The sequence below is a fragment of the Rana temporaria genome, chromosome 3 (genome assembly GCF_905171775.1).
Source record: "Rana temporaria chromosome 3, aRanTem1.1, whole genome shotgun sequence".
Taxonomy (NCBI): domain Eukaryota; kingdom Metazoa; phylum Chordata; class Amphibia; order Anura; family Ranidae; genus Rana; species Rana temporaria.
In genome coordinates this window covers 322,712,766-322,732,314 of record NC_053491.1, presented here as the reverse complement: position 1 = coordinate 322,732,314, position 19,549 = coordinate 322,712,766, and positions in this window count along the sequence as shown.

Genomic DNA, 19,549 nt, shown 5'->3' with positions numbered 1-19,549 from the left:
ATTTCACAAAGGTATCTAGCCTACAGGTGAATTACACCAAGTCCCAAGCCCTGAATATGCAGAATGATACGGTGACTCTCCTAAAACAATTCTTCCAGTTCACCCCCGAGCGAATCCTCCATTAGGTACTTGGGGATCAACTTGACATCTAAGACAGAATCCCTCTATGCGCATAACTCCCCCCCCTCGTACCGAAAGCTAGAATCAGACCTTCTCAATTGGTCCAAAAATAACCTGTCGTGGTTGGGAAGGATAAACTCCATAAAAATTACGTTACTCCCGTGGTTATTTTACCTCTTTCGCTCTCTACCCATACGGAAGGACCACATTAAGTCAAATACTGAGATTCACCTGGGAAAAGGAGGGGTTTAGGATACCTAAAAAAGCCCACAATGGCCCACATATGGTGGGAATGCCCTAGAATATGCCCTTTCTGGAAGAAAATGTGTAACCTTATTGACAGGCTGGTTGGGAGTCAGATCCCCAGGACCCCAGCGATCGCACTCTTAAATGAACAGATCTCAGGGCTTTCCAAACACTCCCAGAGGTTAATTTATTTTATATTGTTAGGTGCAAACCTTACGGTGGCCAGGGCCAGGAAACAACCAAGAGTCTAATTTCCTGCAGCTAAAAAGAAAATTTCCTGGATAATGTCGCAAGAAAAGCTGTCCAGTATATTACTAAACATGACCAACTTCGAAATAGTCTGGGAACCATGGGCCCAACAGGTGGGTGTTCTACTGGGATCCCCTCCCAGGTCAGTATAGTGCGTTCCCAGTGTTTGAGGTGATGCTCTCCCTCCACTCTATTCTTTTTTTACTTTCTGCTCGCTCTGAGACTCTGCTTCTTTCTTTCCACTTTCTTTTATTTTTGTCTACGCAAGTGTTCTATGGTTTAGAGGTCTAGTGTGCAAAATCTCAGGTTGAGACTGAGTATTCCACAATGTAATTGTGTTTTGAAATTTAAGTCCCGGTATGAGTCTCTCCCCGGCTAACGGGGTTTGAAATAATGGGAGGGTCTGGGATCCCCCCCTCTGGCACAGTTAGATCCCACTCGGGTGTTGGGGGGGGGGGGTGAAACCCACCTCCAGTATTAATTAGTTTCTCTACATACTTGCCAACAGTTCCTAATATATTAAAATTCGGAACGATCCAAAGATCTAAGCCATTGTTCCTATCTGTTACAGCTATTCACAGTTTCCATTTCTCCGCTTGTTTACTGTCGTTTGCTTATGACTTATGGTTAATGTATAACTTATGCATTTAAAAAAAAAAAAATTCTAACAGATAGATTTTGGAAGAGATCAAACTGGCTATGTCACTAGGAAGCCCAAATGATGAAGTTACGACTGTCCTATTTTGGTCACATTGTCAGAAGAGAGACAATGGAGAAGGAAATAATGTTTGGGAAGATCAAATAATCAGATGATAAGGGAGACCAGCTACAAGATGGTTGGACACATATGTGGGGATGACATTGAAAGATCTTGCAAAACTAGCAGACTTCTCCTTATATCTCTCATTCAATAAGTCCCTTGGACTTGGATTTGAGTTGACGGCACTTAACAACATAAATGCTGGGTGGGATAGCTATTTCCACAGAAGAAAGCTAGTAACTAGTAAATTATAGGGGGGGGGGTATTTTTTTTTAATACAAGACATGTATTGTAAGTATCTGCATATGACTAGGTAGTAGCTGCTTGTAATTCTCTTTACACCTCGGTTTGGGAAAGCTGTGCTGCAGTGTTAACAAGGTAATTGCTGATAAGAGGTGAGAGCAGAATATTGGAGATGAGCTTATCTGTCTGCTGCTGCTCTTTCACTGTCTAATCACAGACTAGTACAGAACAATACCTGTAAATATTACTTTACTGCAGAAATGGAAATTGGATCTTCTGCCCTCTCGGTCATGGACGTGCTGCATGGCAGAGCTGTATAAATACCAGAAATGGATTGGCAGAAATACAAACTCTATGGCAAACTGAACAGCTACTATATATGTATTTTATCTGTTAATTTAGTTGTTTGCCTCGAGTTCAGTTTTAAATCAGACACAACAGGGAAAGAGAGATTTATGGTTCTGCAACCCAACCTAGAAAACTGAGGACCTTTCCAAAGCTAAACATGTTCATTGACATTTCTTAAAACATAGAACAGAGTGAGGAGGAATTAACTCGCTTGCGAGAGGAACTGAATGCCCTGCTAACAGTTAAAGTGAAAGCAGCAATGACTCGGTGTAAGCAAGCTCTCTAGGAATACGGTAATAAGCCTAGCAGGATGTTAGCTAATGCATTGCAAGAGACGAGGATGCAAAACTACATTGAACGTATTAAAACGCAGGTATATTGGTAAACTCATCACAGGCAGCAGCAGCCTCCCCGCTTGCCGCCCGTCGAATTGCAGAGGCTTCCCCACCCGTCGGATCGCAGAGGCTCCCCCCGCCCGCCCGTCGGATCAGCGCTCACCCACCTCCACTACAGGAGCCTCGGAGTCAATCAGCGGTCACAGCGCCGCTGTTTTGGTCTGATCCTCTCCATCCAGGATCCTCCAGGAAAGTCCGCGGCTCCGGCCTAGGCTCCGGAGCGGCGGCCATCTTGCTACACCCGGCGACGGCTCCAGCAGTCTCCCCGTGCCCCCCCTGAATGCCCTGAGTCAAGTGCACCACCCAATAGACCCCTGGACCACCTAGAGGGATTCCTGCTGAGCCCCCTTCACCTATCAGTGGCTCAAACAAAGGCTGAGGCCTCGTCCTGGCTACAGGTTCGGCGGCCATCTTGCTGTACCCAGTAACAGCCTAAAGAAGTTTTACAGCAACTCACAGCATATCTACATAGAGCGTACCGCCGTGCCATCCTGGTACACCCTAGCAGGCTCTCCACCTGTACCAGATACCCCCCATCATCCTTAACCTTACCCCCCTGACCGCTGCAATACCACCTGCCAGGTAAGTTTACAGTGGGCACAAGTCCACCCCCCCCTGAATGCCCTGAGTCCAGATTTTCCCGTGGACTCGACCCCTGTACCACCTGATAGCTCTCCTGCAGTGTCCCCTCAGCCTGTACCTCTGGAAACGGCAGCCCATCTGACTGCACCCAGCAACAGCCGAGTCTGCTCCCACCCCAAGGGCTAGAACTGGTGCTAGTGTAATCGGTGCACGCTCCTAGGAGTAGGACGTGTGGCTCCTAGCGCCAGACAGGCAGGGCCCCCATCCCCCCCTGCATCGGACCAGGTAGCGCCCCTCCTCTTCCCTTTTGGCCCCCCTCTTTCCTCCTGCAGGCATCATCAAGGTAAAGTCCCATCCACCTCCCCTGGGACAGTGTGCGGCCGTCCTTTTCCTTTATCCCCCCCACCCCCAGCCGTTTTAGCGCTTGATCCAGGGCTCTTCCGATCGCCTTTGAGGGGTCAGGAAGGAATTTTTTTCTCTGGTCGTGGCAGATTGGAATTGCACGGCTAGCGTTTTTTTCGCCTTCCTCTGGATCAAACGGGGAAGGACGGTTTAGCAAGTAGGAGACTTGAAAATCTTCATTCCCATCATCACCAAAATACCTTCCCCGAACAATATCACCTTCCCCTAGCGTTTTCTCCGACCATGGGTTATCTGAGATACTCTGCAGAAACCATTTGGGAACTAAAACCATTTGCCTCAATATTACCAGCCGTCACCAAAAAAGCTCTAAGGAATGAGCAATAGTGTTGAGCAGAATATGCCATATTCGATTTCGCGATATATCTCGAATATATATTCGAATATTCGAGATATATTCGCTAAATTCGAATATTCGTGATATTTTATCGAAATTAATTGAATGCGATTTTTCGCTATTGCGAATGCGAAAATAATTGCGATTTTTTAATAACTGCGGTAGGAGCGCTCTGATTGGCTTAGAATATTCGTGATATTTTATCGAAATATCGCAACATGCGAATGCGATATTTATTGCGCAATTTCGAGATATGCTGGAGGAGCGCTCTGATTGGCTCAGAATATTCGTGATATTTTATCGAAATATCGCAACATGCGAATGCGATATTTATTGCGCAATTTCGAGATATGCTGGAGGAGCGCTCTGATTGGCTCAGAATATTCGTGATATTTTATCGAAATATCGCAACATGCGAATGCGATATTTATTGCGCAATTTCGAGATATGCTGGAGGAGCGCTCTGATTGGCTCAGAATATTCCTGATATTTTATCGAAATATCGCAACATGCGAATGCGATATTTATTGCGCAATTTCGAGATATGCTGGAGGAGCGCTCTGATTGGCTCAGAATATTCCTGATATTTTATCGAAATATCGCAACATGCGAATGCGAAATTTATTGCAGATATTTCGAAAACTGCTGTAGCAGCACTCTGAAATCGAATATGTATGATATTTTAACCAAAATACATATTGCGATTGCGATTTTTCGATCGCGCATGCGCAATTGCGCGAACAACACGCGACCATTTCCTGGAGCCTTGCCAGTTTCCCAATATTACAGCAACATGGTGGGAAGCAATTTCTCAAAGTCTGAGGAAAAGTTGCTGATTTGTGTAAGTATTTTGACCACTGTTATTTCATCATCTTCAACTGCATTTAAGTCTAGTTTAAAAGTTAGTATATATGATCAGATATTAGTATTTAACCAAAAATGTGTCTCCTGCTTTTACAAAACTACAAGTCCCAGCATGCCTGGACAGCTGCAGACACCCTGGTTGGCAAATGTGTATTTAGGCACTTTTCCTTGTTATTTAGCATAATGAATTTAAAATTTTTTTGGACATAGGACGTATGCGAACGTCCTGACTTCAGTGTCCTCAAGGCCCAAGGACGTTCGAATACATATTGCCCTTTAGATGTTGCAGAACTACAACTTCCAGCATGCCTGGGAATGCTGGCACTTCTAGTATTGTAAGTTCTGCAGGCCCACATTTTTCAGGCCTTTATGCACGGGTCTCTAAACTGTGGCACCCTAGATGCAGCAAAAGTAAAATTCTTAGCATGCACTGAAAGACCGTGGCTGATGGGAGTAGTAGTTTTGCAACAGCTGGAGGTGGACTGGTCTTGAAACCCAGAGTTAGGTAACAAACCCGTAGTGTTTTGCAACCATTCTGCCTCCAGCTGGTTATTTTCTGTTGAAAAGCCTGTGGCGTGCAAAACACAACCCAAAAACTCCACCCGGTGCAAGGAAAAATTTGCACACACCTAAAGAGTGACATCACAAAAAACTGCGACGGTTGCATACGTCAGTGGTCCTCCGAAAAGGTCCCGTCTCTGACCCCCCGGGGCGTTAGGCTCCTAGGCTCCTGACAGGGAAAAGAGTTACTGTGGTCCATACAGCCGAAGCCATATGGACCCATCTCGGTCCAAGCAGCGCAATCAACACGCGAACAACACGCGACCATTTCCTGGAGCCTTGCCAGTTTCCAACTTATGATCGCAGCGCAATCACACAGCAACATGGTTGGAAGCAATTTCACTAAGTCTGAGGAAAAGTTGCTGATTTGTGTAAGTATTTTGACCACTGTTATTTCATCATCTTCAACTGCATTTAAGTCTAGTTTAAAAGTTAGTATATATGATCAGATATTAGTATTTAACCAAAAATGTGTCTCCTGCTTTTACAAAACTACAAGTCCCAGCCCAGCCCAGCATTTAAGTCTAGTTTAAAAGTTAGTATATATGATCATATATTAGTATTTCACAAAAAATGTGTCTCCTGCTTTTACAAAACTACAAGTCCCAGCATGCCTGGACAGCTGCAGACACCCTGGTTGGCAAATGTGTATATTGGCACTTTTCCTTGTTATTTAGCATAATGAATTTAAAAATTTTTTGGACATAGGACGTATGCGAACGTCCTGACTTCAGTGTCCTCAAGGCCCAAGGACGTTCGAATACATATTGCCCTTTAGATGTTGCAGAACTACAACTTCCAGCATGCCTGGGAATGCTGGCACTTCTAGTATTGTAAGTTCTGCAGGCCCCCATTTTTCAGGCCTTTATGCACGGGTCTCTAAACTGTGGCACCCTAAATGCAGCAAAAGTAAAATTCTTAGCATGCACTGACAGACCGTGGCTGATGGGAGTAGTAGTTTTGCAACAGCTGGAGGTGGACTGGTCTTGAAACCCAGAGTTAAGTAACAAACACGTAGTGTTTTGCAACCATTCTGCCTCCAGCTGTTTTTTTCCTGTTGAAAAGCCTGTGGCGTGCAAAACACAACCCAAAAACTCCACCCGGATGCAGTGAAAAATGTGCACACACCTAAAGAGTGACATCACAAAAAACTGCGACTGGTACATACGTCAGTGGTCCTCCGAAAAAGGTCCCGTCTCTGACCCCCCGGGGCGTTAGGCTCCTGACAGGGAAAAGAGTTAGCAACGCATATCTCCCCTATACGTGTATCCTGTGTTGTTAATAATATATTCATAATTATGCAAATGATAATGGCTGCTATATTTATGCAAAAAAGGTGGCGACCGAAATGGCAGGATATAAAATCTTTCATGTTACCCCTGTCATTGATTAATAAGGCGAGAATGCTTCCAATTGTTGAATAGCATACATTTACGTCATATATCCATAAGGCTGTCAACAGAAGTATTACAATATACTTTGTTCTTCATCTTGCAGAAGTTCCTGGAAACAGGATATGATGACCTGCGGCGGCAGCCACAGAAAAGGGCTGTGGTCAGCGCCCTAATCGCTGACTTTGGCGGCCAACATGACCACAAGGCCATTGTTAAGAAGTGGTCTGACCTCAAGAGGCGCCAAATGGGTAATGTCAGACGTCTTCGGGCTAAATATCATCCAGGTAAGTTATTGTTGACAGTTATGTTTTTTTTTAAAAAAGTGTATTTTGTGCGTGAACTCGAAAGAGAGAGGAGCCGGCCTGCAGGAGTTGGGAGGCCTCCCCCAGAGGCAATCTGCCACCTTTCTCCATGCCCCGGTTGGCAATGGCGGGTGTGAGGGGGTCCTCCCAACCCAACCTCGCATAGCACACCCACCAGTGGCGGGGCTGAGACCACCAAACTCAATTCACAGGTAGCCGAGAGCGGGATCCGAACCCCTAGCTGCAGAGGTGAATCAGTTGTCAGTGCAGTGGCAATCGCGTGGAGCCACCGCAGCTCCTTTGGTGACAGTTATGTAAGGTCATATGTAATTCATGTAAGGTCAGATGTTGTTAACCAAGATGCCATGTTGTGCTAACATATATCACCACCGGCCAAGGTATTCATAGTACTGTTGAAAAAAGACATGGGGCAGCAGACAGGAACACAGAAGTTATGTGGGAACATAATTTTCCCATTGCTTTGCATGGGACTTTAAAGAAAAACCCCGACCATGGCAAGTGGGGGTGGGTAAGGTTTAAACCACCTATCCTATGTTTGTGGCTGACATATAAGTAACCTGTGTGCCAAGTTTCATATAAATATCTTTAGCCGTTTGTACGTGATGCTGGAACATACATACATACATACATACATACATACATTTATGCACACACACACGTTGAGTTTTATATATATAGATTACCACTAAATTCCTGTGTTAGGAGTGGGGTTGTTATAGTAATCCCGTGTGCTCCATCAGGCCCTTTTTTTAACATGAGATGGTCTGAACAAAACAAAGGAGACAAAAACAGCTCATTTTAACATGGTTGCATCCCAGCTCACGCTCAGTCCCCTGTAGTGCCCACAAGACCCTTTAATATAACATTGTCCCATTGGTTAACTGTCTATATAAATCAATTTGTATTCATATACAATACAGCACAGTACACAGAATTTGCATACGTCATTAGAAAACATTTTTATAATATATGAACATTGTGTTATTATAGGAGCTCCAATGCCAGTTGTCCGCGCCAAGCGCAGAAGGCGCCAGGCCGATGAGGAGGAGGAGGAGGATGCGGCAGAGGAGGATGCGGCAGAGGAGGACATGGATGAGGAGGAGCAGCCAGGGCCCTCCCACTCCCCAACCCCAGCTCCTGTTGAGGAGCAAGCTGAGGAGCTTCCCCCCCCCCACCACCCCAACTTCTCAAGCAGAAGAGCAGGAGGAAGAGAGCGGTCCTGTGAGCCTCATTCAGGAAGGTAAATATGTGCACAATGATTAATAACATTTCAACAACAAAATGTAGATATAAAAATGGACAACATATAAAGCGCACCTGTCAGATTGTATAACCATAATATGGTATTGATGCTAGAAGTATACAGGTAGTGCATAATTATTAGGCAAGTTGTATTTTTTGAGGATTCATTTTATTATTGAACAACAACCATGTTCTCAATGAACCCCAAAAACTCATTAATATCAAAGCTGAATTTTTTTGGAAGTAGTTTTTAGTTTGTTTTTAGTGTTAGTTATTTTCGGGGGATATCTGTGTGTGCAGGTGACTACTATTACTGTGCAGAATTATTAGGCAACTTAACCAAAAAATAAATAGATAGCCATTTCAATGATTTATTTTTAACAGTGAAACCAATATAACATCTCAACATTCACAAATACACATTTCTGACATTTAAAAACAAAACAAAAACAAATCAGTGACCAATATAGCCACCTTTCTTTGCAAGGACACTCAAAAGCCTGACATCCATGGATTCTGTCAGTGTTTTGATCTGTTCACCATCAACATTGCGTGCAGCAGCAACCACAGCCTGCCAGACACTGTTCAGAGAGGTGTACTGTTTTCCCTCCTTGTAAATCCCACATTTGATGATGGACCACAGGTTCTCAATGGGGTTCAGATCAGGTGAACAAGGAGGCCATGTCATTACTTTTTTTTATTTAATACCCTTTCTTGCCAGCCACGCTGTGGAGTACTTTGACACGTGTGATGGAGCATTGTCCTGCATGAAAATCATGTTTTTCTTGAAGGATGGTGACTTTTTCCTGTACCACTGCTTGAAGAAGGTCTCTTCCATAATCTGGCAGTAGGACTGGGAGTTGAGCTTGACTCCATCCTCAATCCGAAAAGGCCCCACAAGCTCATCTTTGATGATACCAGCCCAAACCAGTACTCCACCACCACCTTGCTGGCGTCTGAGTCGGACTGGAGCTCCCTGCCCTTTACCAATCCAGCCACGGGCTCTTCCATCTGGCCCATCAAGACTCACTCTCATTTCAGCAGTCCATAAAACCTTAGAAAAATCTTTCTTGAGATATTTATTGGCACAGTCTTGACGTTGCAGCTTGTGTGTCTTGTTCAGTGGTCATCGTCTTTCAGCCTTTCTTACCTTGGCCATGTCTCTGGGTATTGCACACCTTGTGCTTTTGGGCACCCCAGTGATGTTGCAGCTCTGAAATATGGCCAATCTTGTGGCAAGTGGCATCTTGGCAGCTGCACGCTTAACTTTTCTCAGTTCATGGGCAGTTATTTTGCACCTTTGTTTTTCCACACGCTTCTTTTGTTTGATGATCACGCTTCAGAAGCTTTGCAACTTTAAGAGTGCTGCATCCCTCTGCTAGATATCTCTCTATTTTGGACTTTTCAGAGTCTGTCAAATCCTTCTTTTGGCCAATTTTGCCAAAGAAAAGGAAATTGACTAATAATTATGCACACCTGATATAGAGTGTTGATGTCATTAGACCACACACCTTCTCATTACAGAGATGTACATTACCTAATATGCCTAATCTGTAGTAGGCTTTCGAGCCTATACAGCTTGGAGTAAGACAACATGCATAAAGAGGATGATGTGGTCCAAATACTCATTTGCCTAATAATTCTGCACTCCCGGGATGTGTTAGACACATAACAAGTGTATACACATGATAATGATTGATTAATAAGCAAAAAAAAATATTTATTTATTTGGTAACGTTATTTGAAATCCAAATGTTTTTTTATTATATCCTAAAAGCATCAAGAGATCTGAAGAGGCAAAATATACTCATTGAAAAGACGCACCAGAAGATCCTTCAGAACCAGCGTAAGATGAGCTACCTCAACCAACAAAATGCTCTGCTAGAGCAGCAGCTATCGGGTCAGATTGCGGAAATGCACCGCATTCAAAAACGGATTGAGAGCTATATTTAAATTTATTTTTGTATTAAAAAAACTTATTTTTTGGAAATGTTTCATTTCTTTTTGAGATAGAGTTGTAGGTTTTTCAACACATCTAACTTCACATCAAACAAATCAACATCAACACATTTAACTTCATAATAAGCAAAAACATTTTATACTATTATTTTATTTAACATTAACCTAGGACAAACTAAAGCACACGACACAGACACGACGAACACAAAATAAACTGTTGAAAAATGAACATAACAAAAGCAACAATATATATATATATATATACAAAGAGAGAGAGAGGGAGAGCAAGAAAGAGAGAGAATGCAGATGAGCTCTTGCAGTCAGCCCAATGGTTGCAGTATAAATGCCGCAAAACAGGGTTTAACATAAGGTTCATTGTTATAGTTACACTTGCTGTTTAGATCCGGTCTGGTAGTCCGGTCTGGTAGCTTGTAGCGGAGGCTGTTGGTGGATCCGCTGTGCCAGAAAGCTCATGAAGCTTTACTCAGCATGGAGGCAGCAGCAGGAGTATTAAAATATAATATAACTAGACAATGCATTTCCTGAGGAAAATGCGAGTGGGAATGCTGAATAGCTTAATTGGTGAGCCCCTTGCCAAAGACATTCACCATAACCACTACACTATCTTTAGGACACACAGCTTCTTTCTCTATCTGCAAAGTATAGAGTATGCTGACTTCCTGGTCGCCCCTCCCCCCTCAATAGGTTTCCCCTCCCCCCCAGGTCAGTGAGGAGGAATATTGCACTGAGGTCAGGAAAGTTATTTATGGAAAGAAATAACATTACAAACGCTTTTAATTCAAAGATCTAATACATGATTTAAGCCTCCAAACAAAGCTTAATAAATCCTCAAACGTACATGCAATTGATACAACGACTACACCGTTTGAAATACACGGCCCTTGTAAACGCATCGATATGAAATTTATGTAGATAAACTTAAAAATGTGGCCATTTCTGCGATTTAGAAAAGAGCGTCTTTGTGAGTTCTGCAGCAACATTTTTTAGATAATTTCACATGAGAGTCTATGAGACATAATTTCTGGCTGTTGCTCCAATAATTAAAACTAAAATACGTATCGCAGAATTGGTCACATTGCCATAAACCAGACAAGCATAGCTACGTTTTGATCTAAAAATTGTGTATGAAAAGTAGATCTTGTGGGCGTGAGACCAATTTGTTTCCCCTTTTTGTAAAGATATTTTTAATTACAAAGATCTCCAATGTTAAGGTCACCTGACAGACTCTAAATCCCCTCCATAGGATTACATTATAACCTATTGCATTTTTGTGAAAAATTCGCAAAACGTAAATTGCGTTTTCACCAAAAAATTGTAAACGATAACGATTTGAAAAGTCATAGCCGGATAGCTAAATATTTTGTGACCGCTTTAAAGTTTTTTCAGTGTCTGTAAGTGAAAGTATGAAGTAGCTGAAACTTTTGGCATGGCATGTGAATTCAAAGGGGAAAAGGATGTTCTCATTGACTTCAATGTTTAAAAAAAGGGTCTAAAAGCTTAAAATTTATAAAAGTGTAAAAAGTAGAAAAAAACTTGAAGAAGTCCCATCATTAGCTGAACGAGACGAACATTTTTACAGTTGAATGGTCTCAATAGTTGAAAGTATGCCGAAGTTACGCAGAACCAAAAAACTTAAGGAATAATAAGATTACTAAATTTACGGATATCAATACTGGAAATGTTTATTAAAGCATTCACACTAATTAAGATTAATACATTTACGGGTATCCATACTAGGAATGCTTATTAAAGCATTCCCACTAAGTATCACACAGGCATGATTTACAAGCAGTAGTGGTAATAGTAATACATAGCATAAAAACACTTGGGGAATACTTTACAGCATCAGTAGTGGTCATAGTAGTCAATAGTGTACCAAAAAATTGGGACACAGGTGTCTTGACTGAGCTGTAATAGTAGTAGTAGACATTGACAATACAGTGTCAAATCACTCGGGCAAGAGGTGCCATGATGAACAGCAGTCTTAATAAGAGTATATAGGGTGTGAAATAACTGCTGACATAGGTGTCTTGACTGGGCAGCAGAAGCAGCAGTAGTAGTATTAACAGTAGTAGTTGATACAGAGTCATATCACATGGGCAGGAGGTGCCATCATGAACAGCAGTAGGAATAGGAGTATATAGAGTGTCAAATAACTGCTGACATAGGTGTATTGACTGGGCAGCAGCAGCAGAAGCAGCAGTAGTATTAACAGTAGTAGTTGATACAGAGTCATATCACATGGGCAGGAGGTGCCATCATGAACAGCAGTAGGAATAGGAGTATATAGAGTGTCAAATAACTGCTGACATAGGTGTCTTGACTGGGCAGCAGCAGCAGAAGCAGCAGTAGTATTAACAGTAGTAGTTGATACAGAGTCATATCACATGGGCAGGAGGTGCCATCATGAACAGCAGTAGGAATAGGAGTATATAGAGTGTCAAATAACTGCTGACATAGGTGTCTTGACTGGGCAGCAGCAGCAGCAGAAGCAGCAGCAGTAGTATTAACAGTAGTAGTTGATACAGAGTCATATCACATGGGCAGGAGGTGCCATGATGAACAGCAGTAGGAATAGGAGTATATAGAGTGTCAAATAACTGCTGACATAGGTGTCTTGACTGGGCAGCAGCAGCAGAAGCAGCAGTAGTATTAACAGTAGTAGTTGATACAGAGTCATATCACATGGGCAGGAGGTGCCATCATGAACAGCAGTAGGAATAGGAGTATATAGAGTGTCAAATAACTGCTGACATAGGTGTCTTGACTGGGCAGCAGCAGCAGAAGCAGCAGTAGTATTAACAGTAGTAGTTGATACAGAGTCATATCACATGGGCAGGAGGTGCCATCATGAACAGCAGTAGGAATAGGAGTATATAGAGTGTCAAATAACTGCTGACATAGGTGTATTGACTGGGCAGCAGCAGCAGAAGCAGCAGTAGTATTAACAGTAGTAGTTGATACAGAGTCATATCACATGGGCAGGAGGTGCCATGATGAACAGCAGTAGGAATAGGAGTATATAGAGTGTCAAATAACTGCTGACATAGGTGTCTTGACTGGGCAGCAGCAGCAGAAGCAGCAGTAGTATTAACAGTAGTAGTTGATACAGAGTCATATCACATGGGCAGGAGGTGCCATCATGAACAGCAGTAGGAATAGGAGTATATAGAGTGTCAAATAACTGCTGACATAGGTGTCTTGACTGGGCAGCAGCAGCAGAAGCAGCAGTAGTATTAACAGTAGTAGTTGATACAGAGTCATATCACATGGGCAGGAGGTGCCATGATGAACAGCAGTAGGAATAGGAGTATATAGAGTGTCAAATAACTGCTGACATAGGTGTCTTGACTGGGCAGCAGCAGCAGAAGCAGCAGTAGTATTAACAGTAGTAGTTGATACAGAGTCATATCACATGGGCAGGAGGTGCCATCATGAACAGCAGTAGGAATAGGAGTATATAGAGTGTCAAATAACTGCTGACATAGGTGTATTGACTGGGCAGCAGCAGCAGAAGCAGCAGTAGTATTAACAGTAGTAGTTGATACAGAGTCATATCACATGGGCAGGAGGTGCCATGATGAACAGCAGTAGGAATAGGAGTATATAGAGTGTCAAATAACTGCTGACATAGGTGTCTTGACTGGGCAGCAGCAGCAGAAGCAGCAGTAGTATTAACAGTAGTAGTTGATACAGAGTCATATCACATGGGCAGGAGGTGCCATCATGAACAGCAGTAGGAATAGGAGTATATAGAGTGTCAAATAACTGCTGACATAGGTGTCTTGACTGGGCAGCAGCAGCAGAAGCAGCAGTAGTATTAACAGTAGTAGTTGATACAGAGTCATATCACATGGGCAGGAGGTGCCATCATGAACAGCAGTAGGAATAGGAGTATATAGAGTGTCAAATAACTGCTGACATAGGTGTATTGACTGGGCAGCAGCAGCAGAAGCAGCAGTAGTATTAACAGTAGTAGTTGATACAGAGTCATATCACATGGGCAGGAGGTGCCATGATGAACAGCAGTAGGAATAGGAGTATATAGAGTGTCAAATAACTGCTGACATAGGTGTCTTGACTGGGCAGCAGCAGCAGCAGAAGCAGCAGTAGTAGTATTAACAGTAGTAGTTGATACAGAGTCATATCACATGGGCAGGAGTTGCCATGATGTACAGCAGTCTTAATAAGAGTATATAGGGTGTGAAATAACTGCTGACATAATTGTCTTGACTGATCCAAAGGAGTCATGGGAGAAAATCATGTGGTCAGATGAGACTATAATATAATTTTTTGATCATAATTTCACTAACCGTGTTCGGAGGAAGAATAATGATGAGTACCATGCCAAGAACGCCATCCCTAATGTGAAGCATGGGGGTGGTAGCATCATGCTTTGGTGGTGTTTTTCTGCACATGGGACAGGGTGACTGCACTGTATTAAGGAGAGGATGACCGGGGCCATGTATTGCAAGATTTTGGGCAACAACCTCCTTCCCTGAGTTAGAGCTTTGAAGATGGGTCGAGGCTGGGTCTTCCAACATGAGAATGACCCAAAGCACACAGCCAGGATAACCAAGGATTGGCTCTGTAAGGAGCATATCAAGGTTCTGGCGTGGCCTAGCCAGTCTCCAGACCTAAACCCAATAGAGAATCTTTGGAGGGAGCTCAAACTCCGTGTTTCTCAGCGATAGCCCAGAAACATGACTGATGTAGAGAAGATCTGTGTGGAGGAGTGGGCCAAAATCCCTCCTCCAGTGTGTGCAAAGCTGGTGTAAAACTACAAGAAATGTTTGACCGCTGTAATTGCAAAGAAAGCCTACTGTACCAAATATTAACATTGATTTTCTCTGATGTTGAAATAGTTATATTCAGCACTGTAAATACATCAGGTCCGGGGCTTCATCAGGGAATGCATGGCAAGGGACCCTTCAGCGCCCTGAACCGACGACGGGTGCCAGAAAGTCACCGCCGATCCAGGACTCATTCATCTTTATGAATGTGAGTCTGTCCACGGACTCTGTGGACAGACGGGTCCTCTTGTCCGTGACCACCCCACCTGCCGCGCTGAATGTCCGCTCAGATAGTACGCTGGAGGGGGGGCAAGACAATAACTCCAGCGCATACTGAGCGAGCTCGCGGCAGGTGTCCAATCTGGCAACCCAGTACTCCATGGGGTCGTCGGTGCTCATACTGTCAGAAGCACCGACGGACGCCATGTAGTCTGCCACCATGTGGGCCAGCCGCTGGTGGTGACTGCTGCTGCTGCTGCTGGTGGTGGTACTGGGTCGCTCGGTTTGGAAGAACATCCTCATCTCTTCCATTAGGTCCCCTGCTCGGCTGCAGCTGGGTGCAGCCACCTGCTGGGTGAGATGAGGGGGGACAACTGGAGGCCGGGGAGTTGCCTGCTCCAACCGTCTGACAATGGCTGCCTGCAGTTCCTCCATCCGGTGCTGCCTCCGGCTGGCTGGGATGAACTGCTCCAGTTTCCCCTTGCACCTGGGATCCAAAAGGGTGGCCATCCAGAAATCATCCCTCGTCTTGATGGTCTTAACCCGGGGGTCCCTCCTGAGGCATCTGAGCATGTGGGCAGCCATGGGGAAGAGCACAGCCCGCTGTGACTCCTCAATGCTGGCCAGGTGAATGAGGTGCGACTCTTCTTCCCTGAGGCGCTGCTGGTCAAACTCAGACATGCCCAACCCCCGGACTATCGGTGCCCCCAACACCGGCTCTCCCTCCTGACCAGGCCCTGACTCCGGGACGACACCAGCAACCACCTCCTCCTCCTCTTCATCATCATCCTCCTCCTCCTCCTCCTCCTCCTGGTCCTGGCCCTGGTCTCGGTGGAGCATTGCTGACTCCTCCTGCTCCACCAAGGCACTCTCCCCAGCCTCGAGCAGGCGATCTAGTGTCCTCTCCAGCATGAACAGTATTGGCAGCACGCTATTGAGGCCAATTTGCTCACTGCTGACCATCTTGGTCGCCTGCTCGAAGGAGGACAACACTTGGCAGACCTGGTTTATCTGCCCCCACTGCGCACAGGCGATGAAAGGGAGTTGTGGTGAAGCCCTCTGAGTGCCTAGTTCCATCAGGTACTCCCTCACCGCCCTTTGCTGCTCCCACAACCTCTTCAGCATGTGGAGGGTGGAGTTCCACCGCGTCACACTGTCCACAATCAGCCTGTGAAGGGGCAGATTGTACTTCCGCTGCAATTTGGACAGGGACGCGGTAGCGGTTGGGGAGCGCCTGAAGTGGCTGGCAATCCTACGCGCCTTTGCCACAATGTCACTCAACCCTGGATAAGTGCGCAGGAACTTCTGCACCACCAGGTTGAGGACATGTGCCAGACAGGGCACGTGCGTCAGACTGCCAGCATGGAGGGCGGCGAGTAGGTTGCTGCCGTTATCGCAGACAACCATACCTGGCTGGAGCCTTCGGGGTGTCAGCCACTTCTGGACCTGAGCTTGAAGTGCTTTCAGCACTTCTTCTGCAGTGTGTCTCCGGTCCCCTAAACTAACAAGCTGGAGCACGGCCTGACAGCGCACGTGCCCCACACTTGAGTAGCTACGGGGGCGCTTGCTGGGAGGCTCAGCAGCTGCGGAGACAGTGGCTTGAGGGAGACCAGCAGTTCTCCCCTGGACACCCCGGGGCGGCACCACAAGATCGGTTGCCGACGATCCCTCACCGACGCCTCGGAGGGAAACCCAATGGGCCGTGAAGCTGATGTAGCGTCCCTGCCCATGCCTGCTGGTCCAGCCATCCATTGTCAGATGAACCCTGTCGCTGACAGCGTGATCCAGCGACAGGGTTACATTCTGAACAATGTGCTGGTGTAGGGCAGGGACACCAGTCCTGGCAAAGAAATGGCGGCTGGGGACACGCCATTGGGGTTGGGCCTGCTCCAACATCTGCCTGAAGGGGTTGCTGTCAACTATGTTGAAGGGCAGCAGATGTTGGGCAATAACCCTTGCCAGGAGCCCATTGAGGGAACGCACACGTCGGTCTCCAGGGGGGAAGGGAGTGGTGCGGTCAAAGGCGTCTGAAATCGACGCCTGGCGCCGGACGGCAGTGCGGGACACAGACGTGGAGGGTGCTGTGGAAGTAGAGGTCTGGCTGCCGGTACCAGTACCTCTACTAGAGGGAGCGGGGGGGCATGACCTGCTGGAAACAGATGAAGATGTGGCAGGGGCTGCTGTACCCTGCTCACTTGTGGTGGTGGCGCTGCTACCACCACCACGCTTCATCTCCTCATACAACGCCCAGTGGTTTATCCTGAGGTGCTGGTTCAGGGCTGTGGTACCCACCCGAGCCAAACACTTCCCTCTCTTCACCCTCACTTTACAAATCCGGCAGATGGCCACGGTAGGGTTGTCTGCCACCAGGGTAAAGAAATTCCAGACAGGTGACTTCAGCACCGCCCTCCTGTCAGATGGGGTGACGCTTACTTGCACCTGCTGGGATTCGGTGCGCACAGGTGGAGCTGCCTGCTGCTGCTGCTGCTGCTGCTGCTCCTCCTCCTGACACCTCCTGCTGCCATCACCAGTGGAGACCCTGACGATGGTCTCCCTGGTGGTGACCTGGCGCACCGTTTCACCAGGGTGCCTACCTTCCCCGTCGTCACTGACGTAGTGAGCCGACGCGTCAGATGGCAACCATGATGGGTCACCCTCTTCGCCCCCAGAGATGTCAGACCAAGGGCTGAGATGTGTTGGTCTGAGGGAACCACGTGACATGGAGCCTCTAGCCTGGCTCCGCTGTCCCCTCACCCACGCCTGGGTCTGACTAGGTGCTGCTGTTTCCTGCACCAAAACAGCAGCACCAGTTTGAAGGGATGTCTCTGGGATACTGCCAGCAGGTATCCCATCCTCCTCATCCATCCCTTCAAAAAGGTCCTGACCATCAGGACAGAGCTGGAGGTCTGCCTGATGCATGGCCTCCCCCAAGAGATCCCTATCACTGTCGCTGTCGAACAGTAAGATGCTGGACTCTTGGGGGCTGGGGGGGGGTAGTACAGGCAACGGTGTAATGGTGGTACTACTGTGAGTCGGGACCGACGACTCAGTGGCACTGCTGTGCCCCATGTAGTCCACCACTACTTGAGCCTGAGATGGCAATATCGGGCGGCTGCCCGATGGGAAGAACTCCCGGATCAGGCGTACTCCCCTTGCACCCGATCCTCTACCACTAGTAGGGGCACGAGAGGTACCCCGTGCTGGCAGCGATCCAGCACTGGGAGTAACTCCCCTACCCCTACTGCCACGGCCACGGATGCCGCTCATAATTGCTGATATGTGTGTGGGGGGGTTAAACTTTATTGGGGGGGAAAATGTGAACAAAATGTGTTTTTGTGTTTTTTTTACAAGACAGGCACGCAGACAAAGACGTACACAGACAGCTACTAAACTATAAGAAAAGTAGTACACCAGACAAGGACTACAAAATTAAAGAAAAAAAAAAAAAGCACTAAACAAACACTAACTTTTTTTTTTTTTTTTTTTTTAAACACAAAACACAGACACTAAACACACACTAAGCTAAGCTAGATGAAATAAATGTACACTAACAGTGTGTACACTTACTACACAAAATTTAACTAAACTGAACACAAAACTTAGCTTTTATAAAAGCTCTTTAGGGAAAACTAAACAAAATTTGAACTGAGATGCCTATCAAATATCACTGAACAGTGAACCTGCAAGATCTGACAGTAACACAAGATGAACAAAACTTAGCTTTTAGAAAAGCTCTTTTATAAAGCTCAGATCAATATGTGTTCTGAAATCTCTTGCAAATATAACTGAACAGGGAGGATTGCAGGATCAAACAGTAACACAAATGAAAAAAACAGCACAAAACAGCACAAAACGTAGCTTTGAAAAAAGCTCTTGGGTCTATTGCTTTGAAAAAAGCAGTTGATATACTGGAAAAGATCCACTGGAATCACTAAATAGCAATGCTGGTGATGATCTAAATCAATCAAGAACAAAGACACAGGAAACCAGGAAACCAGGAACACAGAAACAGCCTCCACACTCTATAGCAAGCTTCTGAATCTGCAATGAAATGGTGCTGGGAGTGAGCTTATATAATGTCCATGCAGGCAGGTTCCTATTGGTTGCTAACCTGTGACGAGTGTGGAAGGAGAACTCTGATTGGCTCTGATGCAAAAGGGCGGAGCAAATAATCGCGCAATATTCCTATTGCCGAATATTCGCATTGCGAATATTCGGCAATATAAAATGATCGCTTCAGCTACTCGGCCCAATGGCTCTAATCATACCAGCAATGCTTTCAGACGTCTATGGAGATCACTAGGATGTGATCTGTTTTAAAAATGAAACTGTAAAAATCGCTCTGATGCGGAAGATCGGGGCGAGGAAAATAATCGCGCGATATTGCGTTTGCCGAATAATCGCATTGCGATCTTTCTGGAAAATTCAATGAACGCTTCAGCTACTCGGCCCAGGGTCTCTAATGATACCAGC